Consider the following 19,764-nt stretch of genomic DNA (forward strand, 5'->3'; position numbering starts at 1 on the left):
CGTAAAGGAAAACATCCTCGATACACTTCCTGTTCACACCGAGAGAAAACACCACCAGCCAGGCGCCGGTGACCTGCACGCTTCTCTTCCTTTGATTTAGTTTCCATCTTCACTCACAGGAGACGTATCCCACAGGGCTTTCACACTTATTTTTTTTATACAAAGCTAAGAAATCTGTGCGATAGAAGCAGCTTTTTTTTTTAAGGGTTCTTTTTGGCCTTTTTGCCTTTATTTGAGAGTCAGTAGTGACAGGCAGCGTTTCTACATACGTTCACCTCAAGTTTTGGAACTTTGATCATGTTTAACATCTGATATAAACAGTATAAAAATGACAGAAAACCACAAAATGCAGAATACGTCTCCTTTAATCTTTATTCAATCAGGGAAGCTTCGCTGAAACCAACGTTCTGTTCACACACAGTCGCACACGTTCACAGTGGGAGTAGTGTTTGAGAGCCAAGTGCTGCTCTTTCACTTTCCCACCGAGATGCGTTACAAACCATAAGTGTATTAATAGAAATGCAAACACACACACACATGCAGAAACAAAAACTGAAGCAACAGCAACAGAGACAAACTTGGACGGATCATTTTCTGACAGCTGTATTGATTTTTGACCAGTTTTCACACAGAGTCCAGGTCTGATCTGTGGTTCTGTATCTCAGTTTCCTGATATATATCGTCAATATCCTTGAGCAGACTTTAAGAATGTGGGAAACGCTGATGTAGGACGTTATCTCCATCCAGCTCTTGTGTTGTGTTGGTGCCTTTAGAGGCTTTACATTTTTAGTTTTATTTAAACGTCAGTGTGGCTCAGGTGATGCAGTTTAAGCAGAGGTCTCCAGAACAAGTCTTTAACATGCTGAACGCTCTCTTCTTCTCGCCCTGATGCATCCAAAAAAAAAAAGAAAAACACACCATTAAGAAATGCTGGTTAGGTTATGTTTTCCATCTAAAAGTGCAGGAGAAAGACAAACGCTGCGGGCGAGAGAATCATCTGCATGCCAACAGAAACACAAGAAAGACAGGAGGAGGAGGAGAGGAGAGAGAGAGAGAGAGAAAAAAAAAAGCTATTGTGCTTGTATTTCCCATGATGCCGTGTGAATCTTTCAGTGCAGGTGGAAGCGGCATGTTCCTGCAGGGCAGACATGTTCTTGCTCTTAACACGACATTCACATGGTGTGTTAGGAGTCAACCTTCGCTCTTCTGCCTGGCTGCAGCGATACCCGACTGCTTAGCATTGCAGAGCAGATGAGCAGAGCAGCTAAGTGCCCTGAGTAATGATAGTAATGTCAAAACGCACAAGCTGTTTGCAGCAGAATCGGCCTCTGCTCAGCGAATACACAAGCAGCCTCTCGTTCTTCCATACGGCCGTGAGCTTGACAAAATGTGCATTTGCGTGTTTTGTGTGCATGAAAGCAGGCGATGATTTTCTGAACATGTTTGTGTGCATGTTTATTCAGATGTTTGTGTGCATCTTTAGCAGTGCAGAGAGGTTTATGTGTCTGTTTGTGTGTGTGTGAATTGTTACAAGCTCTAATGTCTAGAGGAACACAGGGAGTAAACATAACCAGTTTACTGAAAACCCTTTGCAAAAATGGAAAGAAAAGGCTGTTGAAACACTTTTAAAGTGAGTACTATTTATTAATAAAGAGGATGATTAACAGAAAAACTGACTGGAATAGCAAAAAAAGAGAAAGCAAATTAGGTGTCAGGGTCTCCAAGGCCAAAACAACAAACAAAATCCCAAACTAACTAGAAAAAAAAAGTCTCACTCGGTCTACAGATTTAATGTGCATTTTTATGTCAAGTCTGCAAAGTGCAGTTGTTTCTGTTGCTGAACAAAACTGGGACTGTAGTCAACCAAAGAAAATCTTGGTCGACTGAAATCGTACCAACTCTTCATCCTATCGATTGGTCAATGGGGGAAAAGTGACGTTCACATAATATAGTAAACAAGCCAAGTTAGCGCTCCGAGCTAATGTATGCTAACTACGCTAATGACGTATCGTTAGTGGGTGATATCTAGGATAGGATCAAGCAGGTTGCTCCCGGTTTGAAAAGTGAAGCCAATGCATAAGTGCCTTAAACCTGCGTTCTCTCTAACGGCCAGCAGGGGGCGACTCCACTGGCTGCAAAAAGAAGTCCGATTGTGTAGAAGTCTATGAGAAAATGACCCTACTTCTCACTTGATTTATGATCCCAGTAAACAGTTTCCTAATGAGTTTATGGTGTCAGTCGCTAGTATCACGTCTTCTTCAATACAGCATGATGTTCATTTTGTAAATTATGGTCCCATTTGGAGTAAAACAGACAATAAATCGGCGTATGTTTTAGGACGTGGCTACGTTGTGATTGACAAGTTGGTACCGTAGCGACATCGTTGATTATATGATATAACCATGGCGTAACACAGATTCACAGAGTATAGGCGTAGCTGCTGTGTGTACAGTGTGTTTTCATTTAATGAAAGTTAATTGTAACATTTTGGTTGCGTTTGGTTGTGATAAAAGATCCTCTAAAGAGTCGGATGTTCAGTTTTTTCGGTTTGTACATTTTGTTTTAATGGTTTTAAGACTGTTTTGTGCTAGCAGAAATTAGCATTAGCATTATCACTGTTAACCATAGATTTTAAAGTGCTAACCAAGCTAGCGGCTAGCGCTATGGTCATGTCCACCCTTTCGTCCAAATATGGTCACTTCTGGCTCCAACAATCAAACATGCCGACTCTGGTCAAATCCAAGATGTCGATGGTCAAAACGCTAAACTCGAGGCTTCAAAACGGCAGTTCACAAACCAGTGGGTGACGTCATGGCGACCACGTCCATATTTTTTACAGTCTATGGTTAGTATAGACGTTATTGTCCCAGTAGGAAATTTGTCTTGGACTTCACAGTGTAAACAACAAATACATTTGTTCATCATCATCATCATCATTATAAAAGAGCACACATATTACAATAAATAAACAAATAAATACTGTGATGAACAAGAAGAAGAAGCAGTACAGCTACGGCATACACATTACAGCCTGGGTGGTGTTGAGGACTTCGATGGAACGGTTGATCCTCTGTACCGTCTGCCTGAGGGAAGGAACTGATATTCAGGGTGAAGAACATGAGTTGGGTCTGAGATGACTTTTTTGTGCCCGTCTGATTAAGGTTTGCTGAAAAATATCCTGAAGACTGATGGACTCCCATAATCTTCATGGCTGTCTGTACTGGTCTGTTGATTCGAGCCTTTGACTGAACTGTCAAGTTACCAAACCATGAAGAGATACCACCAGATATCAAACAGAGCCAGAGACTATATCGTATTAAGTTGCTGTGAGCTGTAAATTCACCACTTCTAAGCAGAAGGCAGAAGATAATGTTATCTCGGAGCCTGACAAGCCCGTCTCAGACTCACCCTGGTCTCCTCAGCCTGCCGCTGGGTCTGCAGCGCTCTCGTCTTCTTCTTCTACATTTTTATGGCGGGTGGCAACCAGTGTTAAGGTGCGTTATCACCACCTATCATGTTGGAGTGTGAACCAGAGTTATCTGCCCCCACAAGCAAACACAGCTTTATCTTCTCAGTAAACTGTCAGGGGTTGGAAGCCCTGGATATGGTGTAATGCCAACGTCATTGGTCAGACAAGAGCCTATCGACTGGGAGACTACAGCCTTAGACTAAACCAATTACATTTCTTACTGCTTTATCATGAAAATAGTCTGCAGATTGATCAGTAACAGAAATAATTGATAGTTAAAGCAGCAGTTTTTGAGTTCATCTTGACAGGTTTTTGAAAGAAAATACATTTTGGGGACTTATTTGTGTTTATGTAACCTGTGTGTCTGTATGAATAGAGTATTTGGTTGCCAGTATGTTCAGCACCAGAGGAATAAAAGATGAAACTGGCAGCCAAATGTGAGGAAGAATTAATCTTTTCTCCAAGCAGCACTCTGGGAGGAAAAAAAAAAAAAGAGGCCACTCAGACCTCGGCTTTATGAATAATGTTCAGACGATGTTAAATCAGGAAACTCAGCTCGCGGCACATCTGACCCTCCGCTGCATCTTCATACCCATACGATACATAAACAACAGGCTGAGGAGGGCTTCAATTTTTCATAAGTCTGCCTCCAGTTTGTTAGAGGTTGAAGAATGCATTTTAGCGCGTGACTCACGAAACATTAACCCCCCCACCCCCCACCCCCACCCCCAGACTCCTCCTGAGCAATCTGATCTGACATTATTTACTGTAGAAGAAGCTTCTGAAAAGATGTTTGCAGCTGCAGACACAAGACTACACTCCAGCGCTGTAAGTGTCAGATAAACAGATTGGATGTGCGCTGCAATAACCTCGTCAGTGAATTGTATGAGAGCGAAGAGACATTAAATTGCGATTCTCTCGCACTTAAGGAAAAAAAAGAAAAAAAGAAAAAGGGAAGCAGCATGAAATCAGAGCGAGAACTCAGCAAGATGTTTATTTTTCACAGCATCTATGAAGCCTTTTTGATTCATATAAAACCCACAACACAGAAAATCTTCCCTATTCAGAGGAAGATTCTAGATGTTTGTGGGGTCGTGAATTGTGTAGCCGACATGAATGGTAAGTGGTTTTGGTTCGAGCATATACAGACATATATAATATAAAAGCATATGATGAAGCAGCAACACTAGTTCAAAGTAACATTTGTACATCTTCTTTTCCATATAGTTCAATTCAGAACTGATTTTCAACCCAAAACCAATTTTCATTTGATTAAAGAGGAAACATATTCTGCACATTTCCAGCTCTATATTTATATTCTGGGGCTCTACTGGAATATATTTACATGATTTCCAGTTAAAAACTCCTTATTTATCTTCTACTGGTCCTTTATGCAGCCCCTCAGTTCAGCCTCTGTCTGAAACAGGCCGTTTTAGCTCCTGTCTCTTTAAGGCCCGCCTCCTGATGAGCCCGCTCTGTTCTGATTGGTCAGCTTCAGGAAGCTTCCTCCGGCTCCAGAGGCTACGTAAACAAACTCTTTTTCTCTTCTTTACTCTAAATGTCAACTTCTCAAATCCATCCGTACATGTTGGAGCTGAATCACATCTGAAATATGAGAGTGAACAACACATGGAAACACCTTAGCAACCACCTTAGCAACCAAGGCTACTGAAGGGACGGCTATTTGTGAGCATGTGTGAACAATGTGATATCGTCGCAAGGAGGAAGTAGAGGTAACTTTGCAAAATGAAGCATTCAGAGCTGGTTGAAGCCCTGACTTCTGACTTGCAGGCAGCATGTTTACCTATGTTAACCTCAAGTTTTGTAATTTTGACCATTATAATAATATAAAAATGACATAAAAATCATATAATAAGTGTTTAAGCTGTTATTAGTGTAACAGAGACTTAAAATCCAGACTTTCTAAAAATTTTTGGAGCATAGGTCCTGTCTCTTTAAGGCCCCGCCTCCTGATGAGCCCACTCTGCTCTGATTGGTCAGCTTCAGGAAGCTTCCTCAGGGGAGGGGTCACTAAAACGATTTTTAGATTATCAAAATAGTTCCACATTAATGTTCTTTCTACTCTCCAACACTTAAATTATGTTGGAATTCAATAAACAAGCAAGAGAAGTTTGTGAAACCCTGCTCGCAACACTCATTATAGAGTTTATACACGATACACATTAGCAGCTTCCTCTCAGAGTTGCTTTACAAGTCCGTCAACCTGCCTCCCATTTACATCCAAAATGGATGAAACCTCCTGGAAAGAGAAGCTCGTCCTCATATTTCTCTACAACCTTCAGAATCATTAGTTGAGTGAATCTTCCTCTACCTTTCTCCTCTTCTTCTCTGCTCCCCCTTTTCACTCCCGTGTAGAAAGTACAGTGTGACCTGAGCTTTGTGCTTTTGAAAAATGTTTGACAAAACTTCAAACAGTTTTCTCGCATTTGGAGAAGTTAAGTGATGCTTAACTTGTCGGGAACTCTCCTGAAGCGCAGGCTCATCTCCTCCCCGCTGGCTTCAAGCCGTCCTCTCGCTGTTCACATCCACGGCAGACAAAGAAGCAGCAGAAACCTCGTCCGTCCGTCCGTCTGTCTGTCTGTCTGTCTGTCGTCCGTCTGTCTGTCCGTCTCTCAGTCTGTCGCCGCTTGATAAGCGAGCCGCAGGAAGATCTCCAGCTGTGGCTTTTCCTCATTCACAGACCATCTATTACCTCTTTTTGTTTTTGTAGCTGCAGTCCGACCAAAAGCTTTAAATCTTTCATCTGGAAAAAGACGTTTTCCTTCGAAGAGAAAAATCAGAAATTCTTCTTTTTTTTTTTTTTTTTTTTTTTTTTAACAAACAGGTAATAATGGTATTTCTGCAGCTTTCAACGACATCAAGAGTCATTGAAAGTTGCAGAAAACATAAATTATTTAAAGTTTTAATGCTGAAAGTTACTCTAAGATGGTTCCTCCAACCACAGACAGCGAGAAGACCACAGTCAGAAGAAAACAGGACCAACAGGCAGCGTCTGGCCTTGATAGGAGAGGTGATCCGAGTCGTCAGGAAAAGCTGACGTTGAGATTTTAATGTGTTTTGAGAACAGAACAGAAAAGAGATGAAAACGTTCATTGAATGGTGCAGAAAGTTGGATGTGACCTTGACTCAGATTGATGGTAAATCAGTCAAAAGAGCAACAACTTCTGAAGACGTATTTATTTCTTTTTCTGCCACTCAAGGGCAGCAGAACAACACATCTGACATTTTATCTCACTACAAATGGAACAATTATTTAATTAAATCGACTATCAGAGAAAATTAATCACTGACTATTTTGATTCAGAAACTGTGACGGAGATGTTGTTGTTGTAAAGATGCCTGAAGATACGCTGCATCTTGAATGACGTCATCCGCTGAAACAGGAAGTCGGAGGCAGAAAACTGAAAGTAAGATCTACAACTACAGGATCTGGAAGAGGTTTAAATGTTCTTTTTATGAGCTAAAACAGATGTTTGAGCGTTGCAGCTGTGTTCCTGCACCTCTGAGCGCAGCTATATGTTAATCTCACTGTTTAAACATAACTTCAGACTGAAGGCTGATAACATGAAGCAGCATCCTTGAGTTTATCTGACTCAGTGTAAGTGTAAGAAATTCTCCATAAAAACCAACCATAAATGTTTAAAACCTTTTCCCACCACATGCTTCCTCATCAGGCTGAAGGTTACGGCTCATTTCTTCATGATTGGAGAGAACACACGCCGCAGCCAGCGTTCAGTATTCAGCATTAATGACGTTTCAGTCGCCGTGTTCAGTCCTCTGCTCTCGCTCTGTCTGCATATCAGCCCGTCCAAACTTGATCAGAAAATCCGCCTCGTTCTCCCGCGGCTTCATCCGCCTGAACCTTGATCTACCTTTCAGTCGGCCCACGCCGGGAGCCGAGACGCAGAAAACAAAGCTGATCTTCCAGTCGGAGGAATGTATTTTCTGTGATGTTCTGACTAACAGCGAAGCTCGGCCTTTAACCCCAGTTTGTCTTTCCATGATGTTCTTCGTGTCAAACTTGGAAGTGTAGTTGAAGTGCAGGACCGCTGGGAACGTCGAGCGCTTCACATTCTGTCAGATTCTTTCTTGTCTTGGTTTAAACTTTCCCAGCCCTCTAACCGTTGTGGGCTGTGAAATATAATATGATTGTATGTATTAACTCCGTCTGCCTTCGATTAGGTTGAAGTTTTGTGTGTGTGTGCACATTCAAATCATTTAAATTGAGTGATTACAACGTGCACAAAAAGTTTTCAGTTAAAAAGTTAATGATAATCGGAGCTGATCGCGGCCACTCTACTCAATGTATCCGATTCCACCGGGGCTTTGACTAGCCTGCCGTAATTACTGTAGTAGGAGTGCAACTGACTTTAAACGGCGGAAGGCTTCCCCACAGTGAAGATGCTCCACTTCTGACACGCTCCCGGTGGAATAAGGCGCCGTGCAGAGGACGGAGCAAAACCGTGTCGGAGCCGGAACGCCAGTGGAATCCCGGGGTTATGGAGACGGGATGACACCAAATTATCTCCTTTACAATAAATGACTTCATGTGTACAATCGGGTAGGAAAACTAATTAAAATATGCAATAATTAAGATCAGTGTATGTGATGGAATAGTAGCATCAGGATGTGCCAGAAGCCACCAAAGTTGGGTTTTTATGGCCAAAATTCTTCAGATAAGAGAAGTTTTTTTACTCCTTGGTGTTTTGTTTACAACTGCTTCAACAATGAACAATGTTTAAAGCTTTCTTTATGTCTCTGTGTGTTTTTCTTTGAGCAACAATGCAAAACATTTCCATGACAGGAGAAAGAAGGGGGTCGGCTCTGCCAGCGAGCTCGTTTCATCGCAGGTTGGCGTAGCTCAGCGCAGCTAAAGCAGACCAACCCCTTTAGTCATATCAATAATAAAATGAATCGATAAATTCATTCTTTCCTACAGAATATCCACCTGCAGCTCAAAGTGATGTAATTCACTAAACTTGTCCAGTGAAGACAAAACAAATCAAGTATTGGAGAGACGCAGATGAGAACAAGCTGATACAGATAAAAGATGTCATTTAACACGATACAGGATGAAATAAAGCTAAAATAAAGTACAAAGTCAACATGTTGTGATCATGTAAACAGAACTGTGTTCCTGCACATGCTCAGTAGCGTCTGCCTTACACAGAACTACTCTCTGGAGACTGAAAACATGATGCTGTTATTAGTCTTTGGAGCCGTTTCTTAACAAACTAACGTGACCAAAACTCTCCATGATGAAGGAACATGTGACCCAGTGCAACTCTACAGCACAGAGGAAGAAGATATATATATATATATATATATATACACACATTTTATATTAGATTAATTCATTGCTGGCTTGGTGACCGATGGCTAAATGAGAAGAATGCTAATTTTACCTGCAAAGAGTGAAGAGAGAGAGATTTAATAATAGATCAGTTATCTTCTGAGGTCACTGCTGACAGATATTCAGATGCAAATGGAACCAGAAACTAATTAACTATCATAATATAATTTAATCTCTCAGATTCAGATGTGTTTTTTAGTTTGTCAGCTCACTTCTTTGTGTCTCTTTCTGAATCCTGAAACTAAAACCACATATACTGTTATAGAGGAATAAATTACACATTTCTCTCTTTTCTCTCTCCTCCACCATCCTCTTTATTACTTCAGTAAAATATCAGACAGATACAAACTCATATTAATGTGTAGATGACTCTGATGAGTCCTGAGTGTCGCAGCAGAACCAATGTAGGAAGAAAAGTCATTAGATCGTCACTCATCAATAAAGTCTGTATTCCCAGTTAATTAAACCAAGCAGTTCATTACACAGTGTGTGTGTGTGTGTGTGTGTGTTGGTACAGGTCAGTATCAGAAAATGAGACGAGGAGGCAGAGAAAGAGAGAAGCAAGTATTTCTCCTCGACCGTGGAAATGAAGCTCTCCAACTGTAAAATTAAATCTTCTGCATGAGACTGTTGTTTGTAAAAGCTAACAAACAAAAACAAATGAGAGAGAGAGAGAGAGCACATCGTTTGAATTCATTACTAACTAGCCAAGTGTGGGAACTCGACAAAGTCATTAAAGTTCCTCAGATGATGAGATTCCAACTTCCCCATTTCAAGGCACTTGGTCTCCAACTTGCTGCGATGTTTCAGGGTTGTTTTTCATTTGTTTGAGAGAAGAGACGCAGATGGTTCGGATGCCAGAATGAGAGGCGACGTATAACAGAGCTGCTGACGTATGTTTGTGTCACACGAGGTAGATTCACCCAGTAGTGTTTAACTTTGCTGTCCTGCTTTCTGTTGTGAATCCTTCCTGTAAGAGGACATTACAACCAGGAGAAAACAGATGTTTCCATCCAAATGTAGCGCAAATTTTAACCCAATTTTCAGAAAATTCTGTTAGATGTTTGTTTCTATTCACTGCTGTTGTGTGAATATCAGGAGATTAACAGCAGGTGGCACTATTTCTCAGTTGGTGCCATTAAACCGTTACAGAAGAAGACACAACAAGACGACGTCATTTAAAGAGCGACAGTCGAAGCTCAAACGATGGAAATATGATGTTTCTGTTAGTTTCATGTATCGATGTGAGGAAGGTTACAGTCTCCTCATCATCATCACTCCACACAGATCTGATGTTTTCAGCTCTTCAGTGACGTTTAAGTCACATGATTCGTGCACGTCATCATTTATTCGCTACGTCGCACATTATCGCACTTTCATTGAAACGTTTCCAACTCAGCGAAGCGTAAAAACTTTTTTGCAATATTTTATGCAAATTGAAAAATGTAAATAAAACCGTGCGGATAGAAACGCATGAAAGAGCGTCAACCTCGTCTCCTAGAAGTGATGTTTATGTACGACGACTTTGAGGGAAACATAATGTTTGCTTGGTTTTCTGTTACATAATGAGGAAATGTTCTTAACTAACATATCTGGAAAATCACAAAAAACGTTGACGCTGAACTAAAATGTTTCATTTATTTTACACCAAAACATCTGATCTGCAGTATAACATCTGGTCGTAGCAACTACATTAATAATAAACGTTTTTATGGTTATTTTTAGGCACTAACAGAACAGAGAAGTTTAGAGAGAGATTGTGTTTATTAAGATTTAACAAAAACCACCATCTTTCACTGACCTCAACCTAAAAACACATAAAACTCATAAAACATAAACAAAGCTTTTCATTCAAAAAAGTTGCTTGTGAACATAATCCAGCCGGCGATTACATTTGTTACTCTTCAGTGACGTTTAAGTGCATCATGATTTAAAGGCGCTCCTGTAGAGTTTCCATGTAAACAAACAAAAGTTATGTTTACATTCAGTGTCACCAAAACTCATCATGTGTATCTCTGTGATCTAACAAGTGTTGAATCCTTCCTCAGAAAACATTTGCATTGTTTACATCCATGTTTACTAGTTTGCAGTCTTCTTCTTCTCTGTCTTTGTAGGTGTGTTGTTGTGTTTCTCAGCACATTACAGCCACCTGTAGATCAGTGGACTAGTTCACAATGATAATGGTAAATCCATAGTGATACTAGAGATCAATAACCTCGACAGGGAACCTTTACATCACATTTTGCTTTTATATTTGCAGCAACTTTTCCACCTTAGCGAAGCATAAACATGTTGTTTCTGTGATATTTTGAGAATGCTTTTGAATTTTCAGCATTTTCTCTCCGGTTTCTTTATGCACAAATTAAAAATGTGAATATAAACATCTGGATGTTGATGCACCAACAGAAAACTTACCTCAGATATCCAGATGGTCTCATCGTCTTGAGGTTCCCTAATTTTACAAGACTTATGAAACAAAATGGTGCAGAATGATTATTACGAATATCATAAGTTTTAAAGTAAAAAGGTGTTGGATCATTATCATTATGAAGCATTATACCATATTATATGTATACCTCAGAGAACCTTGTAATCAATGTAAGAGCACAAAATATGTTAAAGATAATCACACTCAATGCACTGGAGAAGATTATATAAGTGTGTTTGTATTCAACTTACTAATTTTTTAAAAATAACCTTAAGAAAGAATTTAGAAATAATGGTGTAAAATAAACCTGAACAGCTTTAAAAAATAAAAGGACATGTCAGGACAAAGCAAGCATGTCCAGACATGTCCAGGCCCAAACAAAACCTATTTTTTTTTAGGATTTTTGGGTCTGCAACAGGTGATGTAAAGAGATTATAATGGTCTAATTGGACAATATGAAGAGGTTGGACAATAGGTGTGACCTATGCAAACCAAATAGTATAAAAGAAGGAGCACTGGCCGTTTTGCTGCCCTGAACTCCTGATGATACTTTTTTGGACATCAAAGAGAAGTTCCTCTTCCTCGAGCTGATCTGAAACTTTTTCTAACTGAGGTCCAAAGATTTATTACGACACCCTGACATGTTCTTATCATTTTGATTTTGTTATGCTGCCATCCAAGTCACTGCACCAAAGTAAGTAAGTTTAGAGGTTTTGTACCAGTGAAGTGTTTTAATCAAGGCAGCAACTAATGATTATTTTCATTACTGATTAACCTTAATGTGAGAAAACTGCCTGTTATAATTTCCCAAAGGTCAAAGGTGACGTCTTCATATGTCTTATTTTGTCTGATCAACAATCCAAAACCCAAAGAGATTCACTTTACTGTCATATATGGCAAAGAAAAGCATTAAATCACCACAGAAGAGAAGCTGAAAGCAGCAAATGTTTGACATAGTAGCTTCAGAATTGACCAACTGACTAATCAATTCATCGACTGATTGTTGCAGCTCCAGTTTTAATGATATACTGATAAGTTAGCCAATCAAGGCTCCCATGGCAGGGTAACATTTACACAATGGATTTAAAACATTTGGAGCAGCAGCTAAAGCTTGTTTTTATTATTGATTAATGTGCTGATCGTTTTCATGATTAGTCGTTTCTCCAATTAAACGTCAGAAAACGGAGAAATATTCCTGACACATCATCAGATACATTGTTTTTTTCCAACTAAGTAGCACATAATCCACAAAATACTAAATTTACAGTAATATATGACCAAAAAAAGCAACAAATTGTTGAATTGAGAGCCTTAAACCTGCAAATACTTAATTGGAAAAATGGTTTAATTCCCATTAATACTCTGTTGATTGAGTAATCGATTAATTAGGATATAACTAAGAATAGTATGTTTGTTATCAAGTCTTAAAATGTTACGTCTTCATCATATAAAGATGAGTTTTTAAGAAACTGAAGCTTTAAGTCTGTAAACTTTCTTATTTAAACTGTATGCTTAACTACCTTCATCCTGCCGTGGACATGACTGAGTTTACTCCGGTGTCGGTTTTCATCCTGACGAAGGCTCAGAGGCTCGTTTCTCCTCCGCTCCGTCGACTCTTTATGGTTCCTCTGACTTTTTCCTCCAGGTTTATGAGTCCTGAAATGGCCTGTCTGTTCCTATCTCCGCAGTCAGGTGTCCTTTATGTGTCTTTGCACCCGGGCTGCCTGTCACAAATTTATGGCAGATGTCTTGTTTGTCCATGTAGCAGTCACAAGTTGGATGATGAATGTGTTAAAAGCTCTTCCTCTTGTGTCCTTCCTCTCCTTTCCCGGCTGTCACTTCTATCCTTTCATAAGTTCATGTGAAAACTTACAACGAAGAAACACTTCAGATACGTTTAAACCTCTGTACAGATTATTACGCAGTTTACTGTCAATGAGGACAAAAGAAAACCAGAAAATATTCACATTTAAAGGAGCTGCAATCAGAGAATATAAAAATTACTTTTTATATGATTATTTTAATTATCAATTAATCTGTTAAAGCTATAATATGTAATTATTCCACATTAAAATGTCTAAAAACAACTAGACCTATGTTATATATGTTGTTGAGTTGTGTACTTACATTATCCCAAATGTTTCCAACAATGTTCAAACTCAGAGAAATCTGTAATTTAATCAAAGTAACGGACCGTTTCATTTGGTCGCCTGCCGATGGCGTCATACCTCCTCTACCAAAGAGTAAACACACACCAGATGCATACGGCGGCGCTGTGTTTGTCCGCTACAATGGCGTCTACCAAAGAGTAACTTACACACATGCAAGATAATACATCGGCGTTGTGGTTGTTCCACACAAACTGTTATAAATGGACTTTTATTCAGTTTTAAGACACATTTTCATGATAAATTTAGGTGGTTTTTAACTATATCTTTTAGCCGGAAGAAGGATTTTAGTCATTGGACGTCTGGATCTTAAGTTATCAGAGAAATAAACTGGACAAACGTTAGCAGCAGCTCGGCTAACAGCCCCTCCAGGAAGTCCGGTGGTCGCCGAACATCGTCGGAGAAATATTGATTTTTTTTTTAGGTAAAACAGCTTTAATTAATATTTTAACGATTTTAATCTGCATGTACGTTTGTTTTTGGAGAGGAGGAGACCTCTGCGGATAATTCGGCTCCCGGGAGAAACCGACCGAACGTCTGGATCTAAAGTTATCAGAGAAATAAACTGGACAAACGTTAGCAGCAGCTCGGCTAACAGCCCGTACCGGACGTCCGGTGGTCGCCAAACATCTTCGGAGAAACACTGATTTTTTTTTTTTTTTTTAGGTGAAACAGCTTTATTCAGTGTTTTTACCTGTAATCTCCGGGTCCGTTTGTTCTGGAGAGGAGGAGACCTCTGCCGGTAAAAACATCCTGAATGATGAACACTGGAGTAATCCTATCCTGGTGAAGCTGGTTATTTAACAACGAAGACAACAACTCCCATGATCCCTTGCTACTTCACACCGTCATCACACTCCGTCTTTTGTTATTGTTTTGATTGAGACCCCTAGTGGCTGAAATTACATATTGTGCGTTTAATTGTTCTGTCATTAAAACATGACGTCTTCAGATCTTTATTTTGTCTGACTGAGTCATTTTAACTGGTGAAAGCGAGCGGCTATAAAGAGCAGAGACATCAGACATTTTGTATTTTTGTTTGTGTGTTTGTGCTCCTCTCCTGTATGTTTCCACACACACACACACACACACACACACACAGAGCTGATGGCAGAAGCAGGGTGATGCTGCTGCGTCTGCAGTGTTTTCAGAGGACGGAGGTTACGAGAGGAAGTCAGACAGAGATGGAAAGAGGCAGAAGATTGAGAGTACAGATATCCGAGTGTCATGTGTGTTCACAGCAGGTGGAGGTTAGTGAAAAGCTAACAGAAGGAGGCGGAGCGGCGTGGCACGGCGGCCGGGGCTGTGGAGGTTTCTTGATTGCGGAGAAGCGAGGCGAGTCACGCTGAAGGGTTTGTGTTACTTGGAGACGACCTCGGCGGCGGAGGAGTCAGACTCTGAGAGCTGGAGTCCAAACCACAGAAAGATTTACTCGTGCTAAAGGTCGTTCTTACACTCGGTATGATTTCATATCCTGGTGCTGCTGCGTGTGACTTCCTCCTGACAAGAATATCTCTTTTATAAACATCCTCAAGGCTTTTTAAAAAAATAAAAATACTATGATGATGAAGGTTGTGATAGTGAAGCAACCCTGAAGTACCCATAATTCCACCCAGAGTCCTCAAGGGGGTCGTAGCTAATATGTAGAGGCTCCTCCAGTGTCACTATAGTTAAAAGCTCCTGCTCAAATACATGTAACAATAAAACTGAAGATTACGGGAAAAGCAGCAACTAAAGACAAAAGAAAACCAGGAAATATTCACATTTAAGGAGCTGCAATCAGAGAATGTAAATGTTATTTTATACGATTATTTTAATTATCAATTAATCTGTAAATTGTTCTGTCCTGATTCACAATCTCAATTTATAATCATATTAAAAGAGAATAAAACAGCAAATTCTCACATACAGGAAGCTGAAACCAGTGAATTTTAGCCTTTATTTCTTAAAAAGAACACTCAAAAATATTAATCAATCATCAAAATAGTTGCTGGATAATTTTATGTCAATCAACCAATCAATTGCTCAAATACATGTAACTGAAAATAAAACTAAAGATTACAGGAAAAGCAGAAACTAAAGATTATTTTTTATAATCAATTGATCTGCTGATTCTAAATTATTCGTTCTGTCTTTAAAACATCTGAAAATAGTGAAAAATGTGTGTGTTTAGTCCAAAATAAGACTGGACGGTTCATTAAAAAGTCACCAAAACCGACATTATGACTCTTCATTTTAGTCATAGACATGTTTGATGAATTAATTCTTTCATACATAACGAGTAGCTGCAGTTGAAAGTGATGTAATGAACCAAACGTGTCCAGGTGATCTGGACGTCTGCAGTAAACTGTAACAGTGAACGTTCAGTTTGAGCCGCAGTTTGTCAGAAGATAAACGTTACAGCTCTTCAACAACTGAGAGAAGTTCACTAGTTTTGTCTTCAAGCAGCTGAGTATGTTGACGTCTGGAGGCTGCAGCTTGTTTCAGACGCAGCAGTCTGTTACACAAGCGTTTGTTCAAATAATATCACTATAAAAAGATCTAATAAGATATAAACAGAAGTCATAAAAGTGTTCAAATCTATTACTTATTTTGACATTCTCAAGATAAACCAATAAAAGTCATATTTTTCTGTTTTATCAAATAAAAATGAAAATGTTCTTAACTACTGAATATGGTAGATATTATATCTGTTGATTTTCAGTACAAATAGCTATAAAAGCTCCACTGTGAGGTCGGAGAATCTTGTGCTCAGGTGTATTTAATAAGATATCGTTACAGAGGTAAATGTGATAATTAATTGTGATATTGATTTTAGGTGATATCGTCCAACCTGAGTCCAAAACTCCCAAAGACGTCAACTCATAATGTTTCAACATTATAAATTTCAGTGTATTTATATTCTGTATTAACTTGCTTTATAGTAGATTTTATTGATAGTGGATTCTTGGATCCAGATCGCCTTCCTGTACACAAAGGATTGACAGGAAATGAAATCCAGAGTTAGGCTGAATCCAGATGTGCAACCTCCAGACCTGTGGACCGAACCCTTGTAGACTTTTGTCATACTTGCCGTGACGTTTTCACCGTCATCACGTCAAGTCTGCGAGGGCGCCGGGCTGCGAGGGGATTAAAAACGCACTCTGAGACGAGACTTAAGACCTCAAGTGTTTATATGGAGATGAATTTAAATTGCTGTAACTCATTTCAAAGTGTTTTTCTGAACAGTTCTTGATGGTTTTGATATGTGCAGATCAGCTGCTCAACACTGTCAACATTACATTCACATTGTAGATGGACGATAATGGACGAGTTTAGCAGATTATTAAAACAAATCCATGTTATTAAGCCTATAGGCAGGTGAATATACTGTATGTGCAAAAAATAAGCAAATGTCATAAAAAGTAAATTTGTTACTTACTGTTGTATGATTTTCTTCTTACATATTTTTAAGCTATTGATTAAAAAAAACATCACTTCCATATTTTCCGAGCGAAGTCTGAACCCGGAGCGGACTCTCTGGAAGTCTGCAGAAAGTCTTCTTGAGGTCCCTTGTGGACTTGATGAGTTGTGGATTTGAAAAACAGACTTCCTGCAACGTGTACGCAAAGTCTTCAAGTGTGAACTTAAACTAAATATGTCGGACTGAACTTTGGTGAAAGAATAGTGAGATTTGATGGAAATATAAAAAACAGTCACTTAAATTATTCAATGTAATTAGACTTAAACCTTATAATTTCCAAATACCCTAATTTTACATTATGTTTGGTGTAAAAACCTTAATGTAAAAACATCAAACACTATAACATGTGTATTGAATGTTTTATTTATATTGAACTATCCAAAACATTCAGTCAGTGCATCATCCTGTTATTCTGTCTTGTATTGATTTACAAAAAATAAAAGAAAGAAAAATATCTCAGACTCAACACATCACTAATAAAAATCATAAAAAAATAGATTTCTCTCAGTGTAATTTAGCTTCAATATAAAGCTGATACACAACATGACTTTAATAAAGTTAAAGCTCATTAAGGAGAAACTGAAAGTAGTCGACACCTCTGAACGTCGGTTTTTTCTCCCCATCAGACTGATTGTTGTGATGTTTTTTTGACTCTGTGAGCAAAAATCGATCCAGCAGACTGATTAGTCTCCTCACAGTGGTTAAACTGCAGTCAATGACACGAGCAGGGAGAACGAGTTACTGTATTCCAATAATGAAAAAACGCTTCACACGGTTCAAACACAATCAGAAGGGCTCAGTCTTTAATAGGTTTTCTGCAGAGCAGACGGGAGCAGAGAAGAAGAAAGTGATCGGTGCCGCGATGGCTATTGATGCTTTGGTTTTTTGTGTCGGAGCGGGAGGTCAGCCTGTTTACGGAGAGACTGCACATATCAATGTGATTCACAGGTTGGATGCTGTGAAGAAGATTCAAAGAAATCTTATCAAAGATGGTTTTCCTTCTGTCAGTCCTGACTGATGAAAGCATTTTTAACTGTCAAATCTGCATAAAAACATGCCGTGATGTCAGTGGACAGTTGAACATTGCAGCCAGTTAAACATGTCATTCAAACACTGATTTGGGGCAATAAAATGTAAAAACCCTTTATGTCTGAACCTGGTGTACAGACATTACAACTACAAGTTATGTAGTTTAGTTCAGTGGTTTTTGTTATGGAATTTTCCATCTTTAGAGGTTACAAATTGGGTTATATTGGGTCAAGCTTGGCTTTGAGGTCACACTATAATTCTTAATCAGAGATTAAGATATCTTCTCCTTGAGACTTCAGCTGTCTGTGATGTTTTGGGGAATATCAGCATTTCCATGGTTACCAAGGTCAGAGGAGGCTTCCCTAAACAACATAGATGGGTGGATGACACAGTCAGATGCTCAAACCAAAACTGCTGAAATTACATGCAACGTGACTTAAACAGTCACAGGTAAAGTGCAGTCCCTTGTTTAGAAACTAGTGAACCAATCAGACTAATTTTTCATATTGTAGGCTGATATAGACCAGGACTCGGACCTTCAGAGGGCAGAATGGAAAGAGACAGCATCGCAGCAAAACACTCTGGTGTTTACTGTTTTTGGTTCTCCACTCGGCCAAGTGCTTCAATAAACATTTTCATCATTAAGACATCGTGTGCACCTTTCTCCACTGCTGACCATCGCTCAAAATATCCACAACAGTTTTCAACCAACCTCGAAGGGCCACAAGATAAATCTGAAGGGTCACAAGATGGTCTATTAGGTAGGAAATTAAAAAAAAAGCTCTGCAACACAAATTTGCATTCATACATGGGATTTTTGTCTATTCCCCCCCCCCATTTAAATCACTTATATCTTCTTTTAAATCAGTTTCCGTCATTTTAGTACCCTGTTCAATTTGAGTAATTTGTCCGTCTGTGTATTTGTGTGTACGCAGGTTGATTTATTGTTGTATGAAATACATGTATAACACATATGCCGTGTATTTTTCTTTTTTTATTTTTCCTTTTTCCTATATAAAAACACTTTATAATCTCTGGTTATGTAATTAAACTTAAGTATTTCCTACACCTGATTGATAGATGTATAATTGTGATGCTACAATTTCCTTTTATACCTCTTTTTAAATAATGATGATAATAAAACCAATAAATGTTAACTAATTAGCTGATAAAACAATGAAAATTAATGGAAAGTTTGTTTATTAGAATAAACATCACAGCCAGCTGCATTGTTATTTTTCTAATTTGGCTGTTAAAATAGTGAAAGTAGTCGTTGGATTTGGGGAATTATCAGACTTTTTCTTTCCTGACTGCAAAATGGAAGTTGGACTGTGAGTTCCAAAAATAAACAAGATATTCAGACTTGCGTAAGGATGACTAAGGATCCCCGGAGCGGCCAAAATTACTGCTGAACAGCTTGAAGCCCTCCAATCCAAAATGAGAAATATATATACGAGTCTGCAGACGCCTGGAGAATAAAAGAGAAGTTGCTATTTTTTTTTTTTACTTCACTCCAACTCGTTACAAGATAAGAGACGACAGCAGAGCTTCATTAGAGAATATCTGCTACAGTATTTAAAGAACGGTGACATTGTCTTACATTTCCTCTGACAGGTATCTTCATTTCAACCCTCTGTGATATTTCTCCCATTAGTGGCTTTCAGAAAAAAAAAAAAGAAAAAGCAGAAGCCTGAATATTTCTCTTCTTTCAGATGTGAAGAGCTCTCTGGTGGCCCGCTGGAGTTTTAACAGTCAGGTACTTTCATGGCTGTGTGGGAGTAAACGCCTCCGTAATGAGCTGAGACCAGTTAGAAGGATTTGGATCATAACGAG

General features: G+C 39.1%; 1 long non-coding RNA gene across 1 annotated transcript; it reads right to left on the reverse strand.

Annotated features, from left to right (window-relative positions):
* Positions 1-347: 347 nt before the first annotated feature.
* LOC121887474 lies at positions 348-4,139 on the reverse strand. Its single transcript, XR_006092978.1, has 2 exons — positions 3,022-4,139; positions 348-885 (listed from the first exon to the last, which is right to left on the reverse strand). It is a non-coding gene; the product is annotated as an uncharacterized LOC121887474 (long non-coding RNA).
* Between the last annotated feature and the right edge of the window lie 15,625 nt (positions 4,140-19,764).

This window comes from Thunnus maccoyii, chromosome 20 (assembly GCF_910596095.1).
Source record: "Thunnus maccoyii chromosome 20, fThuMac1.1, whole genome shotgun sequence".
Lineage (NCBI taxonomy): Eukaryota > Metazoa > Chordata > Actinopteri > Scombriformes > Scombridae > Thunnus > Thunnus maccoyii.